The sequence below is a fragment of the Cornus florida genome, unplaced genomic scaffold, assembly GCF_030987335.1.
Source record: "Cornus florida cultivar Cherokee Brave unplaced genomic scaffold, ASM3098733v1 CherokeeBrave_3.0.0_Hap2_Chr11, whole genome shotgun sequence".
Lineage (NCBI taxonomy): Eukaryota > Viridiplantae > Streptophyta > Magnoliopsida > Cornales > Cornaceae > Cornus > Cornus florida.
Window position 1 is genome coordinate 133,677,875 of NW_026775581.1, and position 12,971 is coordinate 133,690,845.

General features: G+C 33.4%; 1 pseudogene; it reads right to left on the bottom strand.

Moving 5' to 3' along the window:
- Positions 1-1,567: 1,567 nt before the first annotated feature.
- On the bottom strand, positions 1,568-7,518 carry LOC132282181 (receptor-like protein kinase FERONIA; annotated as a pseudogene).
- Between the last annotated feature and the right edge of the window lie 5,453 nt (positions 7,519-12,971).

The following is a 12,971-nucleotide window of genomic DNA, read 5'->3' on the forward strand; positions in this document are numbered from 1 at the left end:
TTTTGGTTATGGTGCTATTTTTTTATTTATTTAGGGTTCTATAAGATTAGTAGTAGTTAAAATAAAAATAAAATAGCCTTCATAAGGGTTAAACTATTATTTAAAAAAAAAAAAATTATATAACACTTTCTACCACGGTTATGTATCGTGGTAAAAAGTCTATTTTTCTAGTGCGAATAGACTTTTTACCACGGTATAAAACCGTGGTAGAAAGATCGACTTTCTAGCACAGTGCAACACCGTGGTAGAAGGTCGACCTTCTACCACGGTGCAACACCGTGGTAGAAAGTCAACCTTTCTAGCACGGTGCAAAACCGTGGTAGAAGGTCGATCTTTCTATCACGGTGCAAAACCATGGTAGTAAGTCGAGACTTTCTACCACGGCTGAACCGTGGTAGAAAGGCTTTTCCACCGTGGTAAAAAGTTTTTTTTCTTGTACTGAAATTGCTTGCTATTAATTGAGTGCACCCACTTGTAATTATATTTATCAATTATTATTATTATTATTTTGACAAAAACACTCACACACACCACTTAGACATCTACTTGCTCATTTGGAGACTTAAATTCTCACCATTTACTTTACAAGGTAAAGGAGATAATTATATATATATATACCTTCTTTTAAAAAGTAGAGGCTTGATATCACTACTGGGCCTTTGGTAAGAGATAATTATATTTACCAACTAAGATTACAATAAAGATATACAATAAAGTCAAATAAATTAAGATCCCTAATTAACTATGATCAACTAATTATCGGGCCGAGATTATAAGGATAAAATAAAACGTGAATTCCAACAACTCACAAGTTGAAGCAAAGATATTAATCAAACTTGTTAGTTAAGACTGAAATTGATATGCATTTACTAGCCCCGTGTGATGGGACGAAAGAGTTTATTTATTTGCTTTTGGGAATAATAAATCTGACTCTTCAACTTACACTAAAAATTTTGAGTGTCTAAACTACAACTCTATGTAACTAACAACGTTTGGTAATATTGCTCAAACTTCCAACACCTTGTAAGGGCACAAAAGCCCAAGAGAAATTTTCTTGATATTTCAATTAACAAAAAAAAAAAAAAAAAAAAAAAAAAAACGTAAAACTTTTGTTAAAATTGGAGTCTTAAAATATAAATTAGTGAAATTAGAAAAAAAAAATTCATAAAATTAAATTAATTATTATTATTATTTTTTAATTTCACAATTTCAAAACTCCTAATACATACAACCGGATACAACCTAAAAATAAATAATACAAAACAAATATATGCGGTGAAGAGTGAGCCCACATTCTTATTGTTCGCTGGTAACTAGAAATGATATTACAATTTCTGTGCACATTCTTATTTGCTTCCTTTAAGGTACTAAACTTCATTGAATATATATATATATATATATATATATATATATTATACAGTATATCAATTATTGAATAAATTTAAAATTACAAATTACAAATTTTTTACTTCTATTTATATGGTCATATTACATGGTAGGAACTCTTAATTGAAAGCATGGGGAGAGAACATAATAAAATAAATCTTACAAATTAAAACTAGATGCTCTAACTAGTAATTTCACTGCAAGTGGATTCCGTCATGGTCAACCAGCTGCTTGAATCCGATATGTTTCCAATCTTGTGTTGAAGACATGGATCCGCTGCATTTAAAGGTAATGACACCTCTGGCTCTTGATAGATATTCTCCATGCTGAAGTGGAGCCCAGCCCCAGCAGGACTAAGTTCCTTCATATCTTGCATCGCGGCTACCGCAGTTTCCTGCAATTGCAATGCAAACTCAAGTCTTCCCACCACATCACTCATCGATGGTCTTCCCATTCCAACATCAATCACGCAATTCTTGATAACCTCTACGAACTTCCTCAAACACTCGGGTGCTATCTTTCCCACCAGATACGGGTCAATGATTTGATCAAGAGTTCTTTCTTTAATGCAATGCTTGACCCCGTTTGCCAGATTCACTTCATCATCGTCCAAGCTACGATCTACCTGTTAGGAAATGTGCCAGTTTAAAAAAAATTTGTAGTGGTTTTTATTCACAGATCTTGATTCATCACATAGAGACAAGTTTTATGTAAAAATAAAATACGATGTATCATTCAATTAACAGATTGAATATTTATATTAAAGGTCTGAGTAAACCTTTAAATTTTTCCTCTAAAGTGAATGTTCTCATTTATTGTAGATCCTTTAACAAGATCGCATTCTCTTTAGATCTCCATTTTCTTGGTAATTATTTTGCTTTTAAGAATCACTCATAAGTCTCCATAAATGACCTTGGAAAACTAGGCTTGTAGGAGTCTCAATTAGATGAGAATATTAACCCTAATTTTCTAGAAAGAGAAAATAGATTCATTTTTCCTTCTTCCAAAAATCATCCCTAAAATATACATGGACCATGTATATATATAGGCAACATTAAAGATAAAGAAAAGGAAACAATAAATCATTCTCAATCTCTAATTCACATGTCTCAAATCTAATAGGATTTCAATATCAAGTTGGGTTATGAGTGAGAATCCTTTGGGCTTATTATTTTACTAGCTACAATGAATTAATAATTGGCCCGGTTCATGGACTCAATTCAATTAATTCATAAATTAATTTTTACTCCACTAAAAGAAATTAATTTAATTCTAATTAAATAATAAATAACCTCTAAGTCAATATTGCACTTTAACCCCTCTATGTATAATTAGTTATCGGATAAATAAAACCATCAATCCGACAACTTAATTAATATATTAATTTTGCTACCATTGATTATTTCTGGTTTGATCACAATAAAACATTTGTTTGACAAAAATAATAATTTAAATAAATAAATATATAATAAATCATTTTATCTAAAAACACACGAAGGCCTTCGAATTTACTTTGTGATCAAGCATAATCAATACAAAATAAATACAAGTAGCAATGATGCAAATATTGAAAATATAACCCTCTAACTATTAATTACATAACTATCCAAAGTGTCGGTCTAAGGATCCCGAAGTATCCGCCGAACAAATCAAAATAATTATTAATTAATAAAAGAGTTTATACTTTTCTCATACTTAAGAGTCAAATGCCATGACAGTGATAAGGAGCAATTGCATACGATGACTCTCGCAATATATCTCAATTTAACGCGGATCCAATTCAAGTCTTAATTAATTATAAGTCCATCCATAATTACCGACTATGAACAATTTATGATTACTATTTATATTCATGTATTGATTGCCATCACATACATATATAAATATCTCTTGTAATCAAGTGGATACTATCAATTCTATAATGAATCGAAACATAATACATTGAATTCACTAATTGTATCAAGTATAAATATTTCAAAAACGTTAGGAACATATGTTACTATAATCCAAATAAGAATTTACTATGCCAGGGCATATAAATCCCAACATTACCACTTTTCTGGCACACAGTACTTCACACATAACAACACCAAATGAATATACATCAGATTTTTCACTCAATTGCCGACATCTTGCGTATTCCGGATCCAAATACCCCTAAGTGCCCTTTACCATAGTAGAGACTGCAACGTTTTGCGTACCTGTGGGGCTCAGTTTGGATAACCCGAAATCCGAAATCTTAGCTACCCATTTATGGTCCAACAGAATATTAGTGGACTTGATGTCACGGTGGATCACCGTGTGCTTCGTACCTGCATGAAGGTAGTGCAGCCCTTTTGCTGCACTTATGCAAATTCGAAGCCTCTGATTCCAAGAGAGAGGAAAATGATCATGATCCTTCTTGTTGTAGAGATGGTCACAGAGGTGTAAACTATAATTATTCATGCAAATCATTAATCACAATATTTACATGAATTCTAAGATCTTAGAACTTCATGATTTTCACATATCTATAATGAATAAATAAATGGTTAGATATAAATATGTCGATTTATGATATCAAACCTTGTTGAGATTAAATCCAATGTCTAGATCCTTTAACTACGAACTAATTTACAACTCTGATCAACAGGCAAAGGTGGAAACTGGTTTCTCTCTCTTGGCCTTTTGCACATATAAAATTTTTACGTGTTGTATCATTAATTGTACATAATTGATGGAGTATATGCACTTTTAATGATTATCATCCTCTCTTTCCACTTCTTTTCAGAGGAAGGGAGGTTTGTACATATCTTCTGGTGCAAAGGAGAAGTAAAATAAAAGCGGCCAGGTTCGGTTCTGTGCTTGGAAAGAGCATAAGGAATCAGCAAATCAGCAAGAGTCAAATCAAGACTCTCCAGCCTTCGGCGAATTAGGAGTGCCGAGATTATTCGAAAGAAGTTAGGGTTTACTTGTAGGGGTGTAATCCCCAATTTGTTAAAAACTAGATAATAAAAAGGGTGAAGGGGGAATCGAAGGGCATTGAGATGCCCAACAGAAAGGAGCAACTCGTCATCGCTGACGCCCTCGCCGGCACAAAAATCGAAGCCCTTGGGGTATTCTACAATTTCTACATCCTTGGGAATCTCAAAATCCTCCATTGTGGATTCAATGGAGAACTTAATACGACGAATAGATAAGATTGCATTTTCTCTTCCTTAGTAAAAATGCTATCCGACCCAGAGGCGGACGTCTCAGCCGAAAGTGAGGAAACATCCGGCTGATTGGCCAAGTCATCTGCAGATCTAGGGAAGCCAGAAACCCTAGGAGGAGGAACCCTAATGAGGTTGGGGGAAGACGAAGGTGTGGATTCTGAATCCACGATTTCTACATGTTCAGGAGAGGTCGAAGTATTCATAATGCAAGATTGAAGGAAGAAGTTTAAGGACTAACCTGGAGATACGAGAATGTGAAGAACGCAATGAACGAAACAAGCGCGGAAGCAAGTCTTGAAGAAGTCCTTGAGTCGGAATAACGATAGACACAAATGGAAACGCCTCGTGCGAAAGTGGCAACTATACAACTTCAATTCCCTTTTAATTAGGAGCCGTATTCCAATTAAAGAGGAATTGGGGGCAAAGTGTGGAGGGAAAAAATCCCCTCTAATGAAATTACTCCACGTCATCTCAGATGCAAATCTGTCTTCCAAAGGCCTATCCCACTCAAGCCCAAATTGAGTGTATTCTCAACCCAGGGTCTCAGTTATCAGTCATCTAGACCTTTATTCAGGCCGGATCAAAAGGGTATCAACCCATTCGCTAATATCAGGCATACGGCCTATTATTCAAAGCCCAGCCAGTTATGAAGAAATCCTGCCAATAGGAAGATTTACCATGGAAGGAAATTTTACACAAGGCAAGTTCTGTGCATAAAAAATTCTTCAATGGAAAGAACTCTAATTGTAAAGAAAGTCATACATGGAAAGAATTGGAGGACAAGTAATGCGAATCCTACCATAATTCTGCTATTTTTTGTGTATAAATAGAGGCCACAAAAATCATCCAAGCAATTTTACGCTTCTATATACAGTGTTCCTATTTATTCTTATTGTTTTTTGAGTGTGTTGTATTATTCTTCTCAATCATTATTGGCTGAGCGAAATTTTGCACCTACAGTAGGCCTTTTCACCAAAAAGAAAAATATTAGGAAAACCATAATAGCTAGTCTTAGGCAGCACTGTCCGTCGAACTTTAGATTTTTTTTTTTTGTTTTTTGGGACCTCTTTGATTGTTTCTTCTTGGCACATAAATAATTTTGATACCAAACCATTGATTGACCACTACTGTGAGTGACTGTTGCTTCTATGTTCTTAACTAGTAAATTAAATAATAATAAAAAAGAAAAAACAAGAAAATGGGAAAACAGTATCTCCTAATCACTATAATTGCAACGAGTCATCCACGCTTAGAAATAGATGTGTTTCTTTGTAAAATCACATGTTGATAATTGGTATTCCATTTTTCCCTCAATAATTGGTATGTTTTGGTGGCATTATATGATGAATTTAGTGTTGTATTGCACGTATAACGTGATTAATTATGTTAATATATTTGAGGTTTGTGAAGGTGGATTTCGAGAGGGAATGGGTTGAGTATAGAACCCTAGGATTTTGATTTTGAGAACTCTAAATCAAAATCTGATTCCTTGACTCCCCTCCGTTGCCTAAAAATCAAGAAAACCATAAAATAGAGTGCAACCACACCCAAAAGAACACCCACGACAACGGCTGCCACTGGTGTAGTTCTTGGCCTTTCCGGCTTCGCTGGTTGTGGAGTAGACGGTTGTGGAACTGAGTCAGGGTTGAGTCCTGCTAGATTGCCGGGATAGTCACTGATTTTGAAAACCTCTATCCCATTCAAGATGGTGTCTGTGAGTCGGGATTAGGATGCAGAGCTATAGACAGATTATGTTTCTTCTGATCTCTTGCTTGACTCACCATCAACACTGCATAATCTCTATAAACCGGGACATGATTTCTTCCAGCCCAAACGATCACATCCGCTTGACTCTCGGCCGTCTGATTTGCTATGAATATAGTAAACTCCCTGTCACTTTGCTTTGTGACCTCAACTTGAAACTCACAGAAGTGTAGTCTGAGCAGGTACATAAAACCCGAATCCAAAGGCAAATTCCAAGTGAGATTGTAGTTTTTGTTTACAGTTTTGTTGTTTCCCATGGACCGAGCGGTCATATATACTTCGGCAGGTGCAGTGTAACTAGGTATTCTGGAGAAGATAAGATTAAAGCGGTTGTTAACTGGAAGAGCCCCTATGGTTGACACGTAATCGTCGTCCATAGTCCAGCTTCTGAACACGCCCGTGTCCAACATGGGCGAAATGTCTCTACCACCAACATTCAATCGGTGTATGGTCTCAAGAGCAGTGTTGTTTCCAATACGGATTGGGGTTTGCTCATGGCCGATAAAAGCAACAACATATGGTGGGTCGGCCGTGGTGTAATAAAGATTGGTAGGCATGGAGACAATTTCAATCCCATTGATGAAAGCGTATGCATCCGAGGGAGTCGAGTGAAGGTGATGTTCAATGTTTGATCTTCATCTTCCACGCTTATGCAGAATTCTTTGAATAGATAGTCTGAGCCCAGAGAAGCGGCTGTTAGAGAGGCACTGAAGTTGCTGAGAAGAGTGAATTGATTGGCTTTGACAGAGAAGAAGGCTTTAGAGAGGTCCAAGTTTTGGTATTGAGAAGGGTAAAAGTGGAAGCGGATGAATTTTTGGCCAGCAGTGACCCGAAATACGTAGCTGAATTTAGACAGAGATAGGCTTGCTGTCATGTAGGGAACATAGCTCACTTGGGAAGATTGTGTCTGTGCTAAAGAGGCTATTGATGTGTTGTGTTTTTGTTCTAAAGGGGAGAGATAAATGGGACCGATGTCGGCAACCCATTGCCGGTGGTCTGGTGAGGTGGTGTTGCTGGAGGAACCACAGTCAAGGGCAATATTTTCAGTAGGGGTGTAAGGTTGTGAGTTGCAGGAAATGGTGAAGAGTGATGTAGTGGGTAGGAAGAGGAGGTATAGAGAATTGAGAACCACTAGTACTAGATTATTAAAATAGAGAGTTGTCGTGTTCTTCATTGCAAGAGAGACTTTGAATCCAGAAGACACAAGATGGAGAGATCAGAAAGGAATTAACGCTATGAAAAGTAGGGTTTTAAACACGGTGGAATGGCAAAGGTGATATGCGTGGAGTGTAACATATAGGCCCGGTAGGGAGCCAAAAAAACAACCCATGATATTTTTGTGGCGATTTAATGAAGTCATAAAAATATTAAACTATCCTTTAAATAAATAAAAATATAGTAAAAAATCCATGGTTTGGAGTCATGACATTTATATAGAAAATGGCAAGGACATTTATGAGAATTCAAAGTTATACAAATTATTATTTTTTTCTTTTTTTAGTGATTAGTCAATTCAATTGCAATTGTTGTTGCATATTTTTTATTTCTATAGTTTCTACGTACTTAAATCTTATTTTATTATTTGTTATTAAGTTAGAATTCTGGTAGCGTCCGAAAAGTTTGCTATTGGCGGAATGAGAAAGTAAAATATAGGGGAAAATTATTATTTTTTAGGACGTGAGGTTTAATTGAGAAAAATAAAAATTGAAAAATAAAAAGAATCAAGTAGGTTTGTAAAATTTATGTAGGGCCTTGGGTATGACACGTAATTGATTGTTATTGAGAGATATTTTTTACAGCTAAAAATAAGTAGTACAAAATTTTTGTGTAAATCTGTACTTTTTACAGGTTTAGTGCAAATAAGACTTTGTTTGCAATATTTTTAAATTTGCAATGAATTTATATACCAAGAATAAATTATAGGGCAAATTACAGATAGCACTCACGAGATTTTCATCTCGTGCACCTAGATAGAAGTATGCGCCATATATTGATCAACCATCCTTGTGGTTTCATTAACCTAACACATGACCACCATTCTTGAGTGATGTATCAAATCAGTGTATGAAAACTATATTTTTGAACAAAAATAACATTGTTGTTATGAGAAGACCAAATTGTCCATTAATTGAATTGAAATTACATCATTCCAAAAGGACAAAAGTATGGAGATAATATTGGTTTTTTTTAGATGTAAACCTTAAAATGATCAATCGAAATGTGATAAATAAACAAATAAACATGATCTGGGATAAATATGATTTATTGAATCTAAAATAACAAAGAAACCATAAAAAATGAGGGGAATATAAGAAGAGGGGTAAAACAGTAAGCTACACTTACCTACTCCCTTCCAGAATTTTCTTTTAAACAATGGTTATGTGCATTAAAGTCATATAGGTAAATTTACCTTCATCTCTAAAGGTCAACTAGTCAATTTAGACTTTGTTGTTAGTTGACGCATACTTCTATCTAGGTGCACTAGATGAAAACCTCGTGTAATTTGCCAGCACCCACGAGGTTTTCATCTCGTGCACCTAGATAGAAGTATTCGCCATATATTGATCAACCACCCTTGTGGTTTCATTGACCTAACACATGACCACTATTCTTGAGTGATGCATCAAATCAGTGTATGGAAACAATATTTTTGAACAAAAATAACATTATTATTGTGAGAAGACCAAATTGTCTATTAATTGAATTGAAATTACATCATTCAAAAAGGACAAAAGTATGGAGATAATATTGATTTTTTTTAGATGTAAACCTTAAAATGATTAATCGAAATGTGACAAATAAACAAATAAACATGATCTAAGGTAAATATGATTTATTGAACCTAAAATGACAAATAAACCATAAAAAAATGAGGGGAATATAAGAGGAGGGGTAAAACAGTAAGTTATACTCACCCACTCCCTTTCAGAATTTTCTTTTAAACAATGGTTATGCGCATTAAAGTCATATAGGTAAATTTACCTTCATCTCCAAAGGTCAAGTGCTTGTTTGATTTCTCAATTTAGAGCTCAATGCAGAAGACGGTAAGTGATTTTTAAAAATAAACGTGTTTTATAAAATTTTAGGACACCGCTTAATATGGTAATTACCGCTTAAAAAAGGCCAAAATTTTAAGCCTTGGAAAGGTTGCTTATAGCTTATCGCAGAACACGGTAAGTGGTTGGGTTTAAAAAATAAATTTCTAATGACTACTCTACCCTTATATAATCGCATTCTCTCTTTTAGGGTTTCTGTCTGCGATTTCTCTAGGATTTTTGTTACTTTTACATGATAGAACAAATTCGTGAAAAATATTTTACCTATAATATTTTAAACACGACAAATAATCTTTTGGTTATATTTAAATTGATTCATATATATTTAGTTGTTTGTTGTTGCTAATGAAAATGAATTACATGGAACAAATTCCAAAAAAATAAAAAACATAATTCTACCTAATATATTTTAAACTATTACCATTCATATTGATTCACTATATATAGAAAATAATTATTTATATAAGAATTTTATTCAATTTCACGTACTTCCTTTAATATTGTTAACACCATTTTTATACCCTACATAAATATTATGTAATTATTTATATTTTAAACTGTTTTTACTACTATTTTTTTAGTAATAATATTTTTGAATATTTATTTATCATGCAAGAAAAAAATATATTTACTTATCATATACTTTATTAACCATTTTAAACATATTACATTGTAGATAAATATTATTTGTTTGATACTGTATACATACACTCGAAGATTTATGGTACCTTATCGTAATGTACGATATTGGTTAGCCGACTTTTGAAATGGTGGTCGTCCTAAAACAAAAGAAGAGTTATTTAACCATGCACATGCCAAGCTAAGGAATGTGATTGAACGAACATTAGGAGTATTAAAGGCCCGTTTTCCAATCTTGAAAAGGATGGCACCTTATACATTTGAAGTGCAAAGGAATATTGTTATTACTCGTGCAGCTATTCACAATTACCTTCGGAAAACTATCGTCACGGATGAATTTTTTGAACAGTATGAGACTGAAGATTTGCAATTTGAGACTCCATCTAATATTGCTAAAAATTTGACATCCTCTGAAATTCACACCATAGAAAGGCAATCCGATCAAGTGTTTATGGTTAATTTGCGTAACCAAATTACAAATGACTTGTTTAGTTCTCGAGTTTAAAATTTTATATGTTTAGTTTAATGTAACATTTTTGAGACATTCACATTTTTAATGAGTACTTCTTAAATAATGTTAATTATTTAAGTTTGAATTTATATTTTTTTATGATTATATTTGACATTAATATTCATTGTTAAATTGATATATTTCATTATGTGAATGTGGTTGTTTTATTAATATTTTTGTATTATAAATATAAAACTGTTATGAGTATCAGATATTAAGAGCAAAAATGTAATATGTACAACTTTCAGACTTCAGCTTTTGTATATAACAAACAATCTTAATAAATTTAGTATTTAAAATTAAAACGTTATCAAACAGGTTTTCAAATTAATACATTCAGTGCTTAAAGTTTCAGCGCTTAAAATTCAATACTTGAAATTTTTAGTACTTAATTTTCAGTTTTATCAAACAGCACCTCAGCTAGTCAATTTAGACTTTGCTGTTAATTGAAGCATACTTCTATCTAAGTGCACTAGATGAAAACCTCGTGGGTACTATATGTAATTTGCCCTAAACTACGACAATATTATTGACATCTCGCGAGTGCTTTATATATTTAACCCTAATATATATCAGCTTCCTAAACAAAAATAGGAAAGAAATTAAAGGCTTAGAAACCCAACTAGGAATGCTAATTTCAATTCATAAGAGTATGATTTACCGTAAGTCTAAATTTGACATGTGACTCGGTCAAAATTACAGTTCAAGCTGAATTTAATTAATTAGAGACTCGAGTTTTTTCTTTTGGTAATTACATGGTGGAGGTTTTAGATGATACTTGAATTTGAAATAAACTATGATAAGTTGTTCTTTGTTTTCTGAACGGTTTTTCCTTCCTACATTTAACCATTTCATATTTAAAAGTTTTCACAGAAATTTATACACACTTGTTGGACCAAAAAACGAATACTTGAGTTTGTTATTAAAACAAAGGTTTTGTTCATTCAAATTTCAAAATTACTCTTGTTCTAGCGTAATATTTTCCTGTAAATCAAAGTTTTGCTTGATTTTTCGCATAATTGTCGGGAGACTGTAATTGGTAGATGAGAGTTTGATAAATAAATAATAAATGGTACTGAAGGTAACAAAATTTGCTGCTAGGGCTGATCACGGTTCGAATCAGTTCGGTTTGGGGTAAGATTCAAACCAATCCGGTCCTCACGGATTGACTAAATCTGAAACCGAACCGATCCGTGGTAACTCTCAATCTGAACCAAACCGATCCGTGGAATAACGGATTAGTTCGGTTCGGTTCCATAGATTGGGCTTATCAAAAACAGTCAGACAATAGATCATGAAGAACAAGAACAACAAAGAACAAAACACAAAAAAACATAGAAATTGGTCATACACACCAATTCGAACATGTAATAGAAGTAAATCAGATCTAAGCATTCAACTACAAAAGCCAAATGAATGGTCATCGCATCACATTTCAGTTCAGAAACAAATTACAACAGATACACAAAAAAAAAAAAAATGCACAATGAAAGCTCATTTATTTGAATCATAGAACTCAGATCAGATTACAACAAATTACAATATTGAAAAAATAAATAAACAAAAAATCCAAACCTTTATCAGCTCAAAAGATTCCGGAGAAACAAGAACAATACATATAATATGTATCAGAGAGTCTTCATTTTTTTATCTGCAAAACCCTTTCCTCTGTTTCTGGTAATTTCTAGTTCTAGGGTTTGCAATTCTTTCTCTGTTTTTATTTTATTGTGTACCCGTATCACTTTTAGAAAGAGATGAGTGATGGAGAGAGAAAGTATAGAGAGATTATGTACCTTATGATGAGTGATGGAGATTTGCAAGATTTCAGAAGTTATGGTTACTTTTGGAGATGAGGAACGGAGGAAGAGAGAGTCGAGAGATAGACCAGGAGGTGGCACAATTAAGGAAACCTAGGGTTAGATAGCTGAATTTTTAAAACAAATAATGAATAAAAAATAAATAAATAGAAATAATATATTACAGTATACATATATAATTATATATATATAATAATAATAATAATAATAATTCACGGATCGGATCGGTTCGGTTAACAGATCGATTCAGTTTTTTCAGGATTCAATCCATTAACCGAACCGCTCATTATGGATTATTAATTTTTCAAATCATCACCGAACCATTAGATCAAAAAACCGAACTGAACCATACGGATCGGATTGGTTCGAATCGATTTGACGGATTAACGGATTATTTAATTACCCCTATTTACTGCCACTTTATTCACGAATTTTTTTTTTTTAGCCCGGTAATAAAAGCCATACGGCATCTACAGGCAAATCAAAGATCAAACATCAGCATTCATACAAAAACCACTAACAATAAGTGAATGGGAATGTCAGTACCCCAAGCAAAACGTTGTAAAGTCAATAGTCAGATTTTGGACCCACCAAAGCACTTAAA